This window comes from Humulus lupulus, chromosome 9 (assembly GCF_963169125.1).
Source record: "Humulus lupulus chromosome 9, drHumLupu1.1, whole genome shotgun sequence".
NCBI lineage: Eukaryota > Viridiplantae > Streptophyta > Magnoliopsida > Rosales > Cannabaceae > Humulus > Humulus lupulus.
The window spans coordinates 130,898,209-130,920,067 of NC_084801.1; positions in this window are offsets into that span (position 1 = coordinate 130,898,209).

Below are 21,859 nucleotides of genomic sequence, written 5' to 3' on the forward strand. Positions count from 1 at the left end.
CCCTTCGGACTGAAAAACGTTGGGGCAACCTACCAAAGGCTCGTCAATCGGATGTTTCGGGCCCAGCTAGGGCGAAACATGGAGGTCTACATCGATGACATGCTAGTGAAGTCCAAGACTTCCCAGAAGCATTCGGACGACTTGGCTGAAGCTTTCGCAGTCATTCGGAAGTACGGGATGAAGCTGAATCCCAAGAAATGCACTTTTGGCGTGGCCTCCAGGAAGTTCCTGGGCTTCATAGTAAGTTTCCGGGGAATAGAGGCCAATCCGGATAAAATCAAGGCACTGATTGATATGCCCTCTCCCCAGAAGCATAAGGACGTGCAAAGCCTGACCGAGCGAATAGCCGCCTTAAGCCGTTTCATTTCCAAAGCCACGGACAAGTGCATCCCGTTCTTTAATGTCCTTCGGGGAAGCCAACGGTTCAAATGGTCATTCGAGTGCGAAGAAGCCTTTCGGAAACTGAAAGAACACCTGGCCCAAGCTCCGATCCTAGCAAAACCGGTGGATGGGGAACCTTTGTACCTCTATCTGGCAGTGACCGAGCACGCGATCAGCGCCACACTGGTACGGGAGGAGGAAAGGACGCTGCTCCCAGTGTACTACGTGAGTAAGTGATTGCTGGACACTGAGTCTCGGTATCCGTTAATCGAAAAGTTGACCTTTTTCCTACTGATGGCATCCCGGAAGCTCCGGCCTTACTTCCAGGCCCACGCCATAAAAGTCTTGACCAACCACCCCCTGCGGCAAGTGTTACAGAAGCCGGAGTCATCAGGAAGACTCCTAAAGTGGGCCATGGAACTGAGCCAGTTTGATATATCCTACATCCCTAGAGTGTCCATCAAGGGGCAAGCCCTGGCCGATTTCATCGTCGAGTGTTCCGGGATATCTCAGGAAGACGATGGTCCCGAGGTCCCCGCGGTGCCCGTATGGAAGGTCTTCGTGGACGGGGCCTCGAATGAGACCGGGGCTGGGACCGGGGCTGGGATCATCTTGGTATCACCACAGGGACACCAGCTACAGAATGCCCTTCATTTCCAGTTCAAGGAATCGAACAACGAAGCTGAGCATGAAGCTGTCTTAGCCGGGTTACGTTTGGCCCGAGAAGTGGGAGCTGCGAACCTGGAGATCTACAGCGATTCCCAGTTGGTTGTCAAGCTGATCTCGGGGGAGTATCAAACTAAAGGAGAGAGAATGGTGGCTTATGTGACCTAGACGAGGGAGATACTGCAGGCGTTCGCAAAGCACTCCATCCGCCAGATCCCCATAGAGCAAAATGTCTTCACCGACACACTAGCAAAGCTGGCCACCGACACCGAAGCAGAACTGGCCGGGCTAGTCCCCGTCAATCATCTCCCCGTCCCAAGCATCAGAGCCCCCGCGGTCCACATCGTCGACCACTCCACGTCTTGGATGGGACCGCTTATCTGCTATCTAACAGCTGGGGAGGTACCAGCCGACAGGGCCGCAGCCAGGAAGCTCCAGTACCAGGTCCACCGATATGTCATGATGGATGGAAAACTCTATCGCCGGGGGTTATCCATGCCTTACCTTAGGTGTATGTCTGGGACAGAGCTAAGCGCCATCATGCACGAAGTGCATGAGGGCTTTTACAGAGATCATACAACTGGGCCTAGTCTATCCAAAAAGATCCTGCGCCAAGGATAGTTCTGGGCGACCATGAAGAAAGATTGTATCGATTACGTCCGAAAATGCGAACAGTGCCAGAGGTACGCAAAGGTCCCGCGGGCCCCCCTGACAGAAATAACCTTGATGACTAGCCCCTGGCCCTTCATGGTGTGGGGGATCAATCTGGTAGGATCGCTCCCAACCGGGAAAGGGGGGTGAAGTACGCCATCGTGGCCATGGACTACTACACCAAGTGGGTTGAGGAGGAGCCCATGAACACAATCACTTCGAAGAAGGCCTTGGATTTCGTCATCAACAACATAGTGTGTCGGTACGGCCTCCCATACAAGATTGTATCTGATAACGGGAAGCAGTTCGACAGCGCCCACTTCATGGACTTTTGCGAGAGACACGGTATCGTCAAGAGCTTCTCCGCGGTCGCCAGGCCCCAAGAAAACGAGCAGGCAGAAGCCGTGAACAAAATCCTAAAGGGGACGCTGAAGAAAAAGCTCCAGGCCTGCAAGAGCAAATGGCCCAAAGAGCTGCCCCGCGTGTTGTGGGCTTACCGGACGACCGAGAGGACATCAACCGGCCACACTCCTTACTCCATGGTCTATGGATGCGAAGCCGTCATCCCCATCGAAACGCCCATCCCATCTCACCGAAGAGACACGTATGACCCCGTCCAGAACCACGCCTTACTCCAGGAATCGCTGGATCTCATCGAGGAGATCCGGGAGGAGTCGTAAGTGCAGCTGAAGATGTACCAAGGCAAGATCGCACGACATTTCAACTCCAAAGTAAAAGGCTGAAAGTTTGGAACCGGCGACTTGGTCTAGCGAAGAGTCTTCCCTGCTACTCAAGATCCGGGAGTGGGGGTTCTGGGCTCGAATTGGGAAGGGCCGTATGAAATCCAACATGAAGTGTGCCCCGGGACATACCGCTTGAAGCGGCTCGATGGCTCGGAAGTCCCGTGAGCCTGGAACGCGGAACATCTCCGTCAATATTATCAGTAGTCAGGAGAGCGTGTTCCAATTTTGTATTTTCTTTGTAAACAATGTACGCCTCTGGGCGACCCCCTTCGAATAATAAAAATAGCGTGTACAAAACATCATAAAGAAATATTGTGAACAATGAGAATCTTCTTCAAGTGACCCCAGACCAGTCTCTGCTCACTTGCGGGGGGTATCCCGGGTATGAGCAAATACCCGGCGGGGCGCAAGCTCAGGCTAGTCCCGGCTCGGACCAACGATGTCCGGGTGATACAAACCCCATGGGACCGAGCCCAAGACCGGTCCCACCCCGGATGAGCAATGTCCGGGGAGTATAAATTAAAGAGGACCTAGCCTAAGGCTGGTCCCACCCCGGACGAACGATGTTCGGGGGTACAAATCAATGCGGACTGAGCCTAAGGCCGGTCCCACCCCGGACGAGCGATGTCCGAGGAGTATAAATTAAAGAGGACCGAGCCTAAGGCTGATCCCACCCCGGACGAACGATGTCCGAGGGTATAAATCAATGCGGACCGAGCCTAAGGCCAGTCCCACCCCGGACGAGCGATGTCCGGGTAGTATAAATTAAAGAAGACCGAGCCTAAGGCCGGTCCCACCCCGGACGAGCGATGTCTGGGGAGTATAAATTAAAGAGGACCGAGCCTAAGGCCGGTCCCACCCCGAACAAGCGAAGTCCGGGGAGTATAAATCAATGCGGACCGAGCCTAACGCCGGTCCCACCCCGGACGAGCGATGTCCGGGTGTATAAATCAATGCGGACCGAGCCTAAGGCCGGTCCCACCCTAGACAAGCGATGTCCGGGAGTATAAATTAAAGAGGACCGAGCCTAAGGCCGGTCCCACCTCGGACGAACGATGTCCGGGGGTATAAATCAATGCGGATTGAATCTAAGGCCGGTCCCACCCCGGACGAGCGATGTCCGGGGAGTATAAATTAAAGAGGACCGAGCCTAAGGCCGGTCCCACCTCGGACGAACGATGTCCGGGGGTATAAATCAATGCGGATTGAATCTAAGGCCGGTCCCACCCCGGACGAGCGATGTCCGGGGAGTATAAATTAAAGAGGACTGAGCCTAAGGCCCGTCCCACCCCGGACGAATGAGCGATGTTCGGGGAGTATAAATTAAAGAGGGCCGAGCCTAAGGCCGGTCCCACCCCGGACGAGCGATGTCCGGGGGTATAAATCAATGCGGATCGAGCCTAAGTCCGGTCCCACCCCGGACGAGCGATGTCCCGGGGTAGAAATCAATGCGGACCGAGCCTAAGCCGGTACCACACTGGAGGAATGATGTCCGAGGGTATACATTAAAGGGGACCAAGCCCAAGGCTGGTCCCACCCCATACGAGCGATGTCCAGGGGTATAAGTTAAAAGGACCGAGCCCAAGGCTAGTCCCACTCCGGACGAGCGATGTCTAGGAGAGAGAAGCATCCGGTATGCCCCAGGGCAAAGCCGTGGCCTACAACTGGTAAAGGGAGAACAAGGTTCCAAAATAAACTCGACAAGCTAGTCAGTTGGTCTAGTCCAGGCCGTTGGAACCGGGACCAAACCCTCAGAATCAATCAGGCACAGTAATAAAATGAAATTTATACTCAAGGAATAACAAAACAATATATATATATGCCGGAGAAAGCAACAGAAAGTGTTTTGGACGCATACGCGTCCGAAAAAGTTACAAAATTACAAAAAAAAAAGGATAGAGAAGAGACAAGGTGGCGATCCGGGCCTAGGCTTCATCCCCCAGAAGCAACGCGTCTTCCTTTTCCTTGGCCTCGAACTCGGCCCTCTTCGATTCCAGGTCGGGGAAGACCAGGAGGTTCATACTTTTGTCCTTGCACCAAGCCATGTAAATGGCCTCCTCGAAGGTGACCTCCAGCATGCCGTCCGCCACCTCCTTCTCTCGGCGGGCCTCTTCGTGCGTTGCCTTCTCCTCGCAGAGATAATCGTTCAGTTCACGGACCCGTTCCGTCAAGGTCTGGATCTCCTCCTTGTCCCGGACAGACTGAGCCGCGGCCGCCTCCAGAAGGGTTGCCCTCTCATCGACCTCATTTCCCTTCCGGGACAAAGCCTCTTCTAGTCCGGCCTTGGCACGGTCGAACTCCTCACGATCCACCTGAGCCTGGGCCGTCCCCCTGGCAAGGGCCTCCTTGGCGGCCTCCCTCTAATTCACGGCCGCCTCCAGCTCCAGCTTGGCCGTCTCCATCTTCATGGCCAGCTCGGCCACCAGATCGGCACTCCGATGGGACAGCAGATCAAACTGGAGCAAAGAAAAGTTAGGAGAAATCCTTATTAACAAATAAGAAGAGGGAAGAATAAGACAAGTAAAACTTACCGCGGTGGCCTGGTGGCGGAGTGCTTGAGAGATAAACAACACGTCCGGATTGGCTATGGTGGCGTACCGTTTGAGTTGGAGGTTGGACATGGTGTTCCCCACCTGGTCCAATAGGTCCGCCGCCAGGGGGGCCGTGTCCTGTCCAAGCTTAGGGCGGAAGCCCGTCTCGGCGGCTAGCCGATCCCCGATCAGCTGAGGGGCGCTGAACGCTGCCGGACGCTCCGCAAATTCAACTTGACGGCGGATCGTTAGGGCCTTGTATGTGTCGTCTCTCCAGCCTCGACCATTCTCCCAGGTCCGATTAATTAGCCGGGACTGCTCATCCCGCACAACGGCCTCCCCCTCCTCGAGTAGTGCCGGACGTATGGGGAGAACCGGCGGTGCGGGAATCTTTTTCGCGGCGGGGCGACTCTCGCCATGTGACTCGTCGGCCGAGCCAGCCCGCCTTGTCCGTGGCCTCTTCTTCCCGGTGTTGGCCTCCTCAGCGCCAGCGTCTAGGCCCCTTTTCCCAAAACTTTGGCTGGCCCCTGCACCCGTCTCCAAGCCAATTACTGGGTGTTGGGCGGAGCCGGAGACTGCAGCCAGGTCCACGGCTTGAATGGGGACCACGGCAAGGGCTCCCCCGCCGGGTCGAAGTTCCATCCCTAACATTTCCTTGTTGAGGCTTGGGTCCGGGCCCTTCGCCTCGTTTGCCTTTCTGGAAGCTTTCCTGGCCGCCCTATCCTTGAGGAGCTGCCTCATTTCGCTTGCGGGGGTAGACATGCCGGAGTCTCATGAAAAAGCACAGAAAAGAGAATTAGTATGGCAAACCAAAAGAATCAACGTCAAAACTAATAATGACCCGGGAAAAACCCTCATATATGCCCCGGGCGCGATTCAACTCCTCCAAAGCAAAGGAACGGACTCAATCCCCCATGTCGTCCGGGTTGAGGAAATTCTCGTACTGAAGGAACCCGGATAAGAACATAAGAACCTCCGAGCCTACAGGGACGGGAGATGAAGGTCCCATCTCCTCGTCAGCCCCGAACGCGGGGCCTCGGAGTACTAGCCTATCCCTAGCTAAGTCCCCGACTTGGGGAGCATAAGTCAAGATTAAAGGGGAGTTACCTAGCGCCGATACGCTAGCCCCAGGAGTCCCCGTGTTCGGTAGGGCTCCCTCGAAGAGCTCCTCCAGCTCCTCCGAAGTGGCCGCCTCCGTCGGGGCCTGGTTCCTTTTTCGCTTGGCCGCGTCAGCTCACGCCGCCTTCTCCACTTCTGCAATGTGGTCCAAGGCCAGCTATTCCCGGATGGCGACGTTCTTCTCGCAGCTGATTCCCCGAAGGTTCGGGATGACGATAGTTTGGGTGGCCGCGAGCATCCCGACCAGTCGGAGGTTGTCCGTGGTGACGCCGCCTCCTACATCCAGGTCCTCCGCGCTCAGCCCAGAGTAGAACTTCCTCCGTTCCATGATGAACGGGGTGAGGGGGGTTTGAGCAAAAGGTCCTGCCACCCGGAGGAATGTGATGAGAAACGAAGAAAAAGAAAGAATAGAATTAAACAAAACAAAAAAGAGACGAGGTTCGGGAAGGCACTTACCCACTCGCTGGAAGTCCAGCATCAGCGTGGGGTTCTTCTCCATGAGGAGCCCGGACGTCATAAACCAGTAGTGATGGACGTCCGGGGGATGCATCCAGGAGCTGGTGGGAGCGGGATAGCTACCTCGCGGCTTCAGTCTGTAGAATTCGTCCAAGGTCCTGTCCTTGGCATTGACCCGCGGCTCCATCTTGTAGAAAGACAAGATTCCGGCAGGGGTCGGCTCTGCGATCTCCTTCGCGGCGCAGAACACTCGCCATCCCGCGAGTAGCCGGTACGCTTGTGGTAGGAGCTGGAACACTGCGATCCCCACATACGTCAGGAACCGCATGAAGTAATCGTGGAGCGGGAGTGTGGCTCCCGCACTGATGTGACCGGCGCTCCAGGCCCCGAACCCTTCTACGGACGTGTGCGCCCGCTCCTCGATCCTGGCCATGCGGTTGTGGAAGATTCCGGGAGTGGACTCTATGCCCAGGCGCTTCTCCAGGATGTACATCATCCGGTAGTTGCAGAACAAGTTGGTAACCACGTCCATCTCCCATCTGTTGCCCTTGGGGGTCCGGGACCCGGAGAGGACGACGGGGGCCCTGTTGACTTCTTCCTCGGAGTGAAGGGTGACTCATGTTGCCATAGTTGATGAATAGGGAACAAAGAAAGAAAGCCAAGCAGTCAGTACCTAAACCCAAGAAAGTCGGTTAAGGTACTGGGGGTCTCCTAAGGACTGCTTGGAGTCCCCTCCGGATCGGGTCCGGGATCACCAAGGAACCACGGAGCCCAGATCGGGAACGAAAAAAGGGCTACCAAGTAGGCTCCACCGTCTGCCTGGGGAGCATCCGGACCCGGAGCCACCTGGACCAGGCAGCCTTCCTAACAGTGTTCCTAAGTGCAATCCGATTCTAGCAGCCTAAGCATACGAATTAAAAGAACAACCTAAGTTCGTATATTCATCAAGAAGGTCAGAAGGACTTACTGTGAGTTATTGGCCGTAGAGGATGGTGGATGTCCGACGGTAAGAACGATAGAACTTCGTTCTTGAACTGGTGAAGCCGATTCAGCAGCTCGTCGATAGGGCAGACCCAGGATGTACTCTTAGGCGGATGGACAGACGCTGGGACTGTCGGAAATAGACGGCGACGTAGAGTAAGCAGGCGATGAAGGATGTCGTCGGCGATATCAGACATGCAAAGCTTATCAGTTCTTGGAATGGCTCTAGAGTGTAAAAATGACAAATGAATGTCTGTGGAATATTTATAAAGGCCCGAATCCTGGCCTCTGATCCAACGGATATAAATCTCCCCATCGAATGGTCCAAGATCGTGCAGGGGAATTTATGAGCACTCTAAAGCTGGATCCTCGCCATCTCAGATCTAACGGCCCAGGAGAGGCGAATGTCAATGGTCGCCCCATTCGACGGTCCACATCAGCACAGGAGCATTAATGAAGGACCCTCGTGTGCATGGGACGCTTCGAGATCTGTGCTGACGCACTAGCGTAGGCCTAGCGACCCTTGAGGTGGCTAGATGACCTTTCGAGGTCGCCTGGCGACACGTGTACCCCTGCCACGAAGCGGGACTTAGGTAAATGTACCCCGACACTGGTAAATGGTCCGGGCCCAGCATACGGCCAGTAACACTGCCCTTTGTCACGAACCCACGATTCCAAGCAAGAACTGGGAAGGCAACCGTGGATTGTCCGGGAGCAAGGAAAGCCTCCACCTGGCGGCCCCAGGCGAAGGCTTGGAGGTTAAATGTTATCCTCATTTCCTAACGTGGGCCTGGGACGATGGTCCAGGCCCATGGTCTAGGCATTCTGATATGGGCCCGACCCAAGCTCGCTTGGTACAGGCATAACCAAGGGCTACGGCCCAAGTGTGATCCAGGACAGTCGTCCGGGAGACGTTTGGACAGTTGGGAATACAGTTGAAGTATACGTAAAACGATCTCGGAGCCTGGTAAACGGTCCGGGCCTGTGGTAAACGAAGAGGGACAGAGGTAAACGAACCCAGATAAGGTCCTCCCGTTTTGGCAAGGAAAAGCATCCGTGACCATGAAGCCGCCCCATGACATGTGGGGGTTGTCTCCACTTTTCACCTGCGGAAAAGGCCACCTCGGGATTGCACGCCGCTGTTTCAGACCTGCACTGCCAAGTACTTTGACTGGCTTTGTCCCCTGAATCTGCCTCGTAACTCGAAGTGCCCAGACCGAAAGCACCATTTTGTCGTGAAAAATATAGTTCTTGGGCCGCCCTATTGGACCTTAATTAGTCTTGAACCTCTGTATGTTTTATTTTTTACATAGTGGGCTTCCGCCAGAGAAGCCAAGAGTATCCCCATCTTTGATGGGCCCGGGTCATACCCGACCCAGGTCTAGTGTTCCTATGAGCCTATAAATACAGGCGATAGAACACAGGAAAAAGGATCTCTCTTCAACTTGTATACAGTTACTCTGTCAAAACATAGAGAGAAACTCCATTGTAAAAGACTTTCCAAGCTCTAATACAACTGACTCGTGGACTAAGGCTTATTAACGCCCCAACCACATAAAAATCCTGTGTTAATCTTCTAAATTCCATATCATTAGTCTTAACTAATATTCATTAGTGTAGTTTCCGAAAATCTCGGTAAACAATTGATAATAAAATGAGATTACAAAGAAATTGGGTTTTAATTAGGGCATAAAATCCCAACATATTTAATACACATAAACATGCACATATATTCATATTACCATATAAACCATTTAAATCATATAATCACACACATATTCCATTTATTTCACACATAAATCTTGTTATGCCCTCCAGGCACCATAATTCAAGGCACTTAGCCTTAATAGTGAATTCAAGACGTTACAACTATCCCCTCCTTATTGAAATTTCGTCCTCAAAACTTATTCAAACGTATCGGGATACTAATCCTGCAAATCTGACTATAGCCTCAGAGTCTAGTAATTTACCTTGCTATTTCTTTGCAACACACTCACAAGAGTGACAGGCTTATTCTGTAAGACTTCATCTGACTTATAAAAAATTCCACTGGCTTTTCCTTGCACCATAAATTCCACTGAAATCCTAGCGTCTTCTCATCCCATCAGTGGTAATACTTAACACATCTTTCCTTGACATTGGCACTAGTAACACCTTATGAGCCACCATCCATTATGGTGTAAGGCTAATTTGTAGGCCCCTGGCCTAATCCTTAGTAAGATCCCAAAAGTTATCAAATCAGGAGTAAAACTCTTCTTTCTTTCCTAAAATATCTTATTCGTTCTAATTCACAATACTCGGATATGTAGGAAGTCTCCAACCCTAGAACTCCACGTTCCCATATTGAAATTTGTGGACTTTTATGTTCTTTCAAATAGGCAGACACTCCTACCCTCACAATCCTAATAACTGCATTGGTCCTCCGAACCAATTCTGAACCACAATACTTCCTGTCTCTCATTTCATTACTCAGAACGAGACCTTCTCGCTCCCTATCTCACTGTATCTTTTCAGAGTCACCCTAGCCATTAACCGGCATTCTTCACCATGACTATTCAATCAAGGGATCATACGTATCTTAATGCCCCCGAAAACTTACACATTCGAGGTATGACTCTTAAAGTTTGAGTCATTCCTTTAGACTGTCAGTCTATTTGAAGGTATCCATTAATTCTAAGTCCCAATCTTATACTCAATCCCTTTTACAACCCTTTTTAGAACTTGGGAAAATAGAGGGTCTCAATTCGACACTATGAACTTCGGTGCCCCCCCCCCCCCCAAGAGACATACGATCTCCCCTTGCACATACACATTCTCGTGATACTTGCTCACACGAACCAAAGTGGGCTAACCTAATTTGTTGAATCACAACTTTCCGTACCCACTCATTTTACCTGCAATCTAAGGTAATCCACTCTTACGGTCATAACTATATCCCTTCGTACTATCTCTAGGATACCCTAGAGTCATACTAGCCTTTCTGGCTTCTTATTATCATCTCCACTTGCTAGACGAATTAGGCAGTGCGCCTGCCAGTATAAAAATTTAGGTCCTAATATCCATTCAAAATTCCTGGGTACAACAATCATAAGGAGGTAGTACAAGACTCATCTAGAATCTCTACTTTAATGCCAGCTTCCATCGGATCACTCATTCGATTATCATATCTTAACCCATTCACGCTAAAATGGTAGAATTCTTAACCATTCCTACAAGACCTTTTCTCTACACTTCATTGTTCACAGAGGTATATCATCCAACTATCAACTGCAGATTCTATACCAATCTTGGTCGTTAACTCGTCTGACTTTACTATAATCCATCGCGAGTCATCCAACTGGCACAGACCTTCCTAACTCAAGATGTCAGCCTCCACGTTAATTTCCACTATGCAATAAAAGATTTCCAATATAAATTATTCATTAGTTCCAACTAGTGCCTTAGTCTCATGGTCACCCCCTTATGGGTAACCAAACACTATAACTCTTTATACTAGTGCAGGCACCTCTATCCCATAGGTGCCATCACCGCACCCTAACCGTGGCTATCTGACATTACTATCAACTCGATGCCCCATGTAGAACATTTATGCTCTTATCCCTTCATCTATTGTGAAGCACGAACAATCACCCCTTTAGTCCACACACAGGCGCACCCTATTATTCGACGCACCGCACTATAATTCTTTGTTCTAAACAAGGATAGTATCCATCATGCCGTCCTCCTGCATCAGTCCATCACATGCATATTCTATTACCATAGCGTGCTAACCAACCTTTATTCTAACTTTTGAAAAATTTGGTATGCAACTATCCATTCAGACAAAATTTAGGTTCTTACGTTACCTCAATCTAGGGTATGGCTGTCTTCGAAAATGCTTCAAGTAGTAGACGATGTGTCTTACTGATCTAACTGTGCTTCCCACCCCTCAGGCGTTCCTTTAGCAATTTCCTTGTGGTTTTTATCTTAATTATCTCATACATGATCACATAATGTGACCTTGAATATCCTCAGGAGAAATCAGAACTTACTCCTTCTAGAACATTACCTGTAACCCTGCTTCCTTAGCCTTGGTACTCTCAATGAAGTGGTCATTCGCATTCTGCTTCTAACTGGGAGTAGACCGAAACATCCCTAATCAATCTGAATATGACTTGTCCATCCCATTCATGTATTCTATACTTGTCGAACTTAACTATGTTGTTGAAGCATTGGTTAGTTAAGAACCTTCACTGATAATCCATCACATCCTACTCGGTGCAAGAAGTAATTCTTGAAATGTATCTTTCCTTGATCCTCAGCTGGTAATAACCACATCGAGGGTCAATTCCTGAGAGCATTGTCCTACCTTGCAACTGGGCAATTGAATCCTTCATTCTTAGCAAATGGTGTTGACGTGTCCCATGATGAGATGCTCCGTCTGATTAACCCTCAAATCAAATAATTCTTCAACTGAACCTTTAATTCTTTCTGCTGAGCTAGTGTCGTTCTTCATGATGTCCCTGATACCGATTCTATCCCTGCCTTAATCTCGTAGCGTACCCAATTCCTTAACGCAACAGTGACCCCAACAATTCCTTATGCACCCATCTAAAACCTTACTGGCTGATCTAGTTTTCATCTGGTCTAATTGGTATATCCCTAGTGGTACCTACCACAATATCTAGGCATCCCGTAGACGCAACTGAGTCCTTTCCTTTTAAACCCCAAAGTCATCATCAATTCTTACCATCCATGCTTGTCCCTTATTTGGCAGACTAATCCATACTCAGGATTATATAAAAATTCTCATATGACGAACTCAGTCAATTCTATTGTCAACCCTCTACCAATAGTATTCTAACCCTTCTCTTAGAGGTTACCAATTTTCCCAGCAAGCACAAAAATCTCAAGCCCCATGTCATAATAATCATTCATTATGTGCCCCTTATCTATGTCCCTTCTTTAATCCTGGGCAATCATTCTTAAGGTCCCTAACCATTCCATTTAGAAAACATGCCTCAGCTCGGCATTCTCCCAGATGGCGTCTCCTACACTTGGCACATACTGGATAAATTTTCCAGGCTTCCTTGCCGCCTTGGCGGCCGTCCTGAATACTATCACCCCCTCCTGTCAGGACCAGGAGTAGAAGAACTATCAGGGGTCTTTCTTTTCTAGTTACTGAGCCTTCAGCCCTACCTAATCCTGCAACAGGGATACCATTGCCTGGGCTTCCTGCCCTACGACACTTTCACTCCATATCCCATTTCTTGTGTGCTCGGAAACAAAGACCCTTCCTACTGCCTAAGCGTAGGTAGAAATCTCATACATTGGAGCAAGCTTAACTTTCTAGGCTACCCTAGAATTGAGTCCTTGAATGAATCATTCCTTCCGAGCCACATCTATTTTTACCAAATCAAAAGTGAATTTGGCCAACCCATAAAATTCAATGACATACTCTGTCATTGTCTTACTATCCTGAACCAAGTTCATAAACTCATTGGACTTCGCAATTTGAACTGCATCATAATAGTATCTTTCATCGCAAAATTGTCGGAATTCCTCCCAACCCATCATGACAACATTCCGGGTCTAGGATACTACCTCCTACCACATCCGGGCATCTTCCCGCAGCATAAATGTGGAAGAAGCCACTCTGTCATTGCCTACCGCTCCAATGTAGCGAAGGATGGAGCTAATCATACCCATCCATTGATCAGCACTAAACGGATCCAAACCTCCCTAAAAAACTGGAGGATAATGCTTCTGGAATCTTTCCTACGATAATTCCCATTTGTTTCCACCCTTAGATTGAATCAACACTGGTGCCACTATTGTCAAGATATACGAAGCAGCGTTCCCCGACAGAACTCGCTGTCTCAACCATCTAATCTCCTCATCCTGATCTAGCAGTCTTGCTTGCACACCAGCAAACATCTGCTGCCAATACACGGGGCAGATAGAGGGTTCTAACCCCCAAATATCATCTGCAACCCTCATACTGACTAGGCCAAGTCCAACTGACTGCCTAAAATGCATAACTTCTGAATTTGTCCACAGTCAACGATTTAACCTATCAGTCCTGATATTTCTATCCAGAACTATACCATATGCAGGCCAACAACATAATCGCCACACACACACAATATACATATAAAAACACAAATCTATATTTTTCATGCATCAATTATCAAGCCCTATTTCCACCAAATACATTCATACACATCATGCTCTCTATACTAGCATGCAGATAAGGCACATAGGTTCAATTTAAATAATTAACCACATAATCGCGTCATTAGATACCAAACCGTGAGTCAAGCTTATCTTTAGGAACCATTAAACCTAGACCGCTCTGATACCATTTGTAAAGCCCCACGTCACTATGGCTGCTTCCTGGAATGACGACTGGCCCTGTAAACCAAAACGAGTCTTTTCAGCGTGCTTTGTCCTCACTCACACGCTTCCTGGGAAATCTTTCCAAGAGGTCATCCATCATGAGACTACTCCAGATCAAGCACGATTAACTTTGGAGTTCTCAAGTGATCGACTACTTAAAAAAATATGCATCTTGTAGGCATAGGTAGTACCCATCAATCCATTTAAGTCTTCTTCAACTGTGTAGTCTCATACCTACATAGCCTTAGAATCATCACACTTGACCTTCCCCAGGTGATGTGAGATTGCAAATCTTTTACCTGATCTTTCCCCTTGCGGATCACAGGATTCTAACAATCACAATCACCCTTCCTTAGGGGTACGACTTCCCCATCGGCCACACCTCCGGATGGGTCAAGGCTTTGATACCAAGTTGTAATGCCCTTGTTAACCAAGACTGTTACATTGTGTGTTTAAAATAGTGCTTAACTCACTAAGCGAGTCACTTAAACTTAAATGTATAATTAAAGACTAATTCAAGGTCATATAATAAAAAGTTTGGTCAACAAAGTGATTATTTTTCATTAAAAATATTAAGTTTATACACGGGATCCCAAAAATCGATTACAGACTCATACAAGATAAATGAAATACAAATCAGCCGTCCTAAGCGGCAAAACAAGGTTCAACCCTAGTTCCTCCTAGGCAACCCCGACCGTGGCGGTTGAGTAGGCTGCATATGTACACACCGCCCCTGAAGATCTCCAACTCAGGGTTGGTCCGACTATCCCGTTCCCTTACCTGCACCACGTAGCACCTGTGAGCCAAAGCTCGGAAAGAAAACTTAAAAGAACATGCACAACTAGGCAACAATATGATAGCAGTAAACATAAACCAGTAAATTCAATCAATGACAGGATATAAGCAACAATCTTAACAGTAAATCAAATGCATAAACCAATCTCATCAACCACTTCAAATAGTTAAGTGAAAATAACACTTTTATTCATTGTATAATGTTCAGGTCCGGCGCCCTTAGGCTGAGTCCTCTGGTTTTATAGTCGACCCCGACACCCTAAGGTCGGGCTAAGTTCCGCATGCTTGCTATCTGCCCCTGGCACCCTTAGGCCAACCTTTAAACAGATATAATCTCAAATGCACAATGCACAATAAGTAGTCAAAGGAATCTATAAGCATGTATATCTAGATATTCTCAAATACAGATATGTTCACAATCATAACATATTCATTAACAGGGGTCTAAGCACCATTCACAACTTGGGTGCAGTTTTCTTACCTCAAGTCCTGAGCAGCTAGCGTATGGCATCCTCGAGCACCATCCCTATCCCTGAACCGTTGCGGTATAACCTAGTCACAACATATTAATAAATAATAATTAAAACCTAAACCAATTACAATCTTCAAAATAACATACTAGTCTCCGGGACCTTGAGTTCTACTAAACCTGGTAGTAGAATTCTTCCTGAGCACTTAGGTTTGAGATCCCAAGATTAAAAATATGTTTAAGTTACTTTCTCCAGTTAGACCCGCGACCTAGCCCCTAGGGCCGCGGCGCGCTACAAGTCAGAGCCTAAGGCTCTCTCTCCTAGGGGACACGGGCCGCGACGCGCCCCTACCTACGCCGCGGTGCCTGGCCAAAATTCAGAGGCTCCCATCCCCTTCGTACACACGGGTTGCGGCGTCTGAAGAACAAGGTCGCGGCTCAAGTCCAAAACCCAGCAATTCTGGGGATTTTCCTACTTTTTCCCTTAACTTAATTCACCAAAAATCCATCCTAGACATAAACTAAATCCAGAATTAAGCCTTCCAAGCATTCCCAAACACCATAAACATCACAACAACACTAATAGCTAAGCCAAACTCCACCACAACCCAAAATTCATCTCTTGACTTCAAAACTCAAGAACACCAAAATAAACAAATCAAAACCTAATCAATAATAGGAATCGAAGCTTACCTCCTTGAAAATCATGACCCCTGAACTAAACCTCAATCAATCCTAGCTCTATCCTTTAATTTGCTAAGCCAAGTTCCTCCAAAAAGCCTCAAATCCCAACAAGTCTCAAGAGAGAGAGAACCGTGAGAGAGAAAAGGAAATGCTGAGAGTGTTAATCCTTTAGCTTTTGGTGTCATCTAGGCTCCCTAAGGCCTTTAGGCAGCTTAAGTAGTCCAAGGGTGAAGTATATCCTTTGATATAAAGACCATAATGCCCCTTAGTCACAACCTTATCCTTTAATGGCCCCAAGGGCAAAATCGTCATTAGCCATATTTCTCGCTAACCCTCAAATCATCCTACAAATTTCCAATCAACCCCTACATACCCAATTAATCACCAAATTACTACATGTTATCCGATAAATTCTGAATAATCACTAGGTTCCCCAAAATACCCTTAGGCTCACCCTGAGCCGGGTATATGATCCCGTTCTGACTATTTCGCTAACCCGATCACTTGGATCGTCTCGGACCACACATCTCAAATATATCCCCATAACATTGGGGTCTCACTCACAATACATAAATAATGGAAATATACCCTCATTGAGTCAAAAAATTATAAATATGCCCACCTTGACAAGAACAGGCCCACATGCATATTTAATACACATAAATATCCACATATATTCGTATTACCATATAAACAATTTATATCATATAATCACACACATATTCCATTTATTCCACATATAAATCTTGTTTTGCCCTCCAGGCACCATAATTCAAGGCACTTAGCCTTAATAGTGAATTCGGGATGTTACAACTATCCCTTCCTTATTGAAATTTTGTCTTCGAAATTTATTCAAATGTCTCAAGATACTAATCCCGCAAATCTGACTGTAGCCTCAGAGTCTAGTCCTTTACCTTGTTGTTTCTTTGTAACACCCTCACAAGAGTGACAGTCTTATTCTGTAAGACTTTATCTCACTTATAAAAAATTCCACTGACTTTTCCTTGCACCGTAAATTTCACTGAAATCCTAGGGTCTCCTCACCCCATCAACAGTAATACTTACCACCTCTTTCCTTGACATTGGCACTAGTAACACCCTATGAGCCACCACCCATAATGGGGAAAAGCTAATCTGTAGGCCCTTGGCCTAATCCTTAGTAAGATCCCAAAAGTCTATCTAATCGGGAGTCAAAAGTCTTCTTTCTTTCCCAAAATATCTTATCCATTCTAATTCACAATACTCAGAGATGTAAGAAGTCTCCAACCTTGGAACTCCACGTTCCCATATTGAAATTTGTGGACTTTTATGTTCTTTCAAATAGGCAGACACTCCTGCCCTCACAATCCTAAGAACTTAATTGGTCCTCCGGACCAATTCTGAACAACAATACTTTCTGTCTCTCATTTCATTACTCGGAATGAGTACTTCTCGGTGGTTATCTCACTAAATCTCTCATTAGTGGCTTAGTAAAATGATCCGCCATGTTTTCACTTGTTCTCACATATGATATTGAGATGACTCCTCTTTGAAACATTCTCTTACATATGTATGTCTTAGACTAATGTGTCTACTCTTCCCATTTTTTACTCTGTTGTATGCTCTAGCCAATGTTGCTTGCCTATCACAATGTATCGATATAGTAAATACATTCTCTCTGATTAAGGGTATATCTATCAAAAGATCTCTTAACCATTCGGTCTCTTTGCCGGTAGCAACTAGAGATATGAACTCTGCTTCCATAGTGGAGTGATATATATACAAGTTTGTTTCTTGGAACCCCAAGAAATTGCACTCCCACCAAGTGTAAATACCCAACCAGTGGTGGACAAATTGTCCCCTAGATTGGATATCCAACTTGCATTCGTATATCCTTCTAAGATTGAAGGAAATTCAGAGTAGTAAAGGCTTAGTCCTTTGGTTTTTGAATATAACCTAAGACTCTTCCAATAGCCTTCCAGTGATCCACACTTGAATTACTTGTAAATCTACTAAGTTTACTTGCCGTAAAAGCTATATCAAGTCTAGTACACTGAGCGACGTACGTAAGACTCCCTATAGCACTTGCATACTCCAATTGAGCCACCGCTCTTCCTTCATTCTTCACTAGTTTTACACTATGGTCGAATGGAGTATTGACATCTTTAACGTTGAGATGGTTAAATTTTTTCAAAACTTTATCAATATAGTGGGCCTGTCCCAACGCAAAACCACCACTATTTTTCTTCACTTTGATGCAAAGTATCGTATCAACTTCTCCAAGATCTTTCATCTTGAAGGATGATGATAGAAACATCTTCGTTTCTACTATCCCTTTCATGTTATCACTTAAGACAAGAATGTCATCCACATATAGACAAACAATGATTTCATATCCCTTACAAGTTTTGGAATACAAACACTTGTCTCCATTGTTATGTCTAAACCCATTTGACATAATGGTATTAGATGATCAAATCATAGGTACGCAGCGAAATATATGGACCCATTATAATAAATATTAATACCAGCCAAGATCATATACATATATATTAAATCATATACAAATTGATTAGGGATTACCTCTAGTAGCCTATCAAGCATCATTGAGTCTTTTTGTATAAATCAACGATATTCCTATTCAATGTTGTGAGATCTCACACCCTGATCTTCCAGACCAATCCACAAACACACAAGGACATGTGTGGACACATAGGATTCAAAAGTTTGATTAATGTGACTGTAACGCCCTGAATAACCAAGACCGTTACACTGTGTGTTTATAAAGATGCAAGACTTGCTAATCAAGTCATTTAGTTAGAAACGTGTTATTGAAACTATAGTTGAACTAGGGTTAAAAGATTTTGGTCTCAAAAGCTTCACTTCTTATAAATAAACATTTTCTTTTTACATGGGATCCCAAAAATAATAAGTTAAAAACCGTTTGCAAAAGATTTAAGATTTAAATACAGTTGCTAGCCACTCTAAGGCAAAACAGACAAATAGGCTTTTCTTGTCCTGTGTCACTCCTCGGCCGTGGCGGCCGATCAGCTGACTATGTACATTCAGCCCCACAGCCCTCCATCTCAGGATTGATCCAACTTTCCTTTGCCTTTACCTGCACCACGTAGCACCCGTGAGCTAAGGCCCAGCAAGAAAACACAATAACAAAGCATAACTATCAAGCAAACAACTGGATAACTCATACAGTATAAACATGCACTCAACAATCCATTTATTCATGTTATTCAAGTATTTAGCATACCAAGTATATCATTTCATATCAAAAATAATTTCACATATGATAACCAGGGTTAACGCCCTTAGGCCGCACCCTCTATTTATCCCACTGACTCCGGCCTGCTTAAACCGAGCTCAGTGAATATTAAGTTGTCCTCAGCTACCAGTGGCCGAGTTGCGCCCTATGCGCAAGTATTATTTACGACACCCTTAGGCCGTTTATCACATGTCCCATGGCATAATACCATCTATGACATCATACAAATATAGGGAGCTCTTAGTCCCATCACAAACACATAACCGGGTGTAGCTTTCTTTCCTTTAGATTCGCTAGCTTTGTTCAATTTGATCCTCAAGCACGATCCCATCTGAGCCCTAGTGTACACCTAGTCACAGCCATAGATCAGAATCATGACCAAACCTCAAATCCAAAATCTAGCCTTGGGAAGCCCTAATTCCACTAAACGGGGTGGTGGAATCAAACACCGAACCCCCGGGCAAAAACTCTTGAAAATAACCCAAAAATCCATTTATGGAAATAGGGTAGCGCTACAACACTCTAAGGAGAGCATTATAGCGCTACAAATAGAGCCAAAGGGCTCTAGAACTTTGGGACCTAGCGTTGTAGCGCCCAGTGACTAGCAATGTAGCGCTAGTCACAGCACAGCCCAGCACAACATTTTCTCCTTCGAATTTTCCCGAGCCAAACCTCCTCAAAACTCAACCAAACTTCAAAACAAGCCTCCCAACATCCTCAACTCATCCCATAAGTCCCAACCACAAGAAATTCAATCACATGCACCCCAATACACAAAATTCACCATGGCTGATCCTAGAGCTCAAAATCTCAGCAAAACCACAGAAATCACAAAAATTAAACCAGAGTTTCTTACATTTGATGGATGAGCTCAACTTAGGTTATCCTCCACACTAGCTTAGTCTTCACCTCCTCAAAGCTTCAGCCTCAACTCCCTAGAATTCCCCATCAAAGCTCAGCTCAAAGTCCATAACAATACTAAGAACTAGAAACTGAAAAGCTACCTTGAACCTTACCTCAAATGATGAATAACCCTTGCTAACTCTTCAAAACAAACCAGGGACCCTAGCCTCAAGCTCCTGCCCAGACTCTCTCTAAGTTTCAGCTCCAAACTCCTTCAAGAATTGAGGAAGAAACCTCCAACTGAAAGAGAAAGAGATAGACTTCTAATTTCCTTTTTTTTTTTTTCCTTTTCTTTTCTTTCTTTCCTTCTGACTTCTAAGACCTTCTACATATTCCACTAAGGTATAAAGCCTAATAACACTTATCCTTTATAAGCCAAATGACCAATTTTCCCTCCATTTATCCCTAAGCCTTTAAATCAACCTAGGGGCATGTTGGTCATTACACCCAATTCCCACTAATTCCTCGAGTGTCTCTAATATTTACCGCTTACTTCCCGACACCTAACTAATCACCCATTATATTCCTGAATATTAAAATAAACTCCAATATATTCTCTAAATTCCCAAAATTACCCCCAGGCTCACCCCGAGCCGGGTATAAATCCCCGCCGTGACTTTTTCGCTGAACTGCTCACTAGGATCGCCTCGAGTCACAGATTACAAATATATCCACATAATAATGTGGTCTCATAAATTTATCACAAATATATACAGTTATGCCATCAACGGGCCAAAATTACGATTATGCCCTTCTAACCTAATCAGGGCCTACATGCATACTAATACACATAGTCATGCATCACAGATATTCAAATAATCATATAACATGCTTTTAATCACTAAATCACATATAATCCAATATTGCCCTCCCGGCACACTAATCAAGGCCCTTAAGCCTTATTAGTAAATTTGGGTCGTTACAGTGACTCCCTAGATGTACTCATCACATGAGATCTAGAGAATTTTTTATAGAGAAAGTGTTTAGAATAGTTTTCATGTTTCGAGAAAACTATCACTTTAGAGAGAGAGAAAGAGAGTCTGTGTAATGCCCCAAATTTCCTAATAAGATTTAGGACCTTGGTTAGGAGGTCGGGAGGGCCATAATTGATTTATTATAGTATTTAATGATTATATGCATATTTACGTGAATTATATTATTATATGATGGTGAATGCATGCATATGGGAGAATTTATTATTGTGAGGGTATTTTGGTAATTTGGCCACTGTGGGCGTAATTGTATATTTTGGGTGCATGATTGCGATTAATTAATATTGCCACATTATAAGGTGGATTGGTTCGAGCTATCGACATGAGACGATCATGAGATGTAAGTGTTCGGTCTAGTCATAACGGGTTTAAGTCCGGGGCTCGGGGTGAGTCTCGGGGTGAATTTTATGATTAGAGCATTACTGGGAATCAAAGGGTAATGGGATATGGATTATTGGTGTTTGAGGTTATTGAGAATAGCGGGAATTGGAGGGTGTTAATTGTGATTAATGAAATAGGTGCGAAAGGACAGTTTTGCCCTTGGTGGCTATTAAGGTTTTATTTTAGACCTAAGGGTATTTAGGTCTTTTTACCCTAAGAGATATATATCAGCCATTAAGGCTGTAAAAGAGTAACAAAAACAGAGTCTCTCCTCCTTCTCTCCCGATAGATTTTCTTCCTCTTTTCTCTTTGGATTTTCGAGCTCAGTTTGAGGAATCGAGCCAAGGAACCAAGCTTAGCCAAGCTAGGGTTATGCTCCACCATTGAAGAGGGTGTGTTGCCAAGATTAAGGTGAGTTTCTAGCCACTAGAACTCTTGGTTTTGCTCTGTTTTCTTAGTTAAGTTTCAGCTGG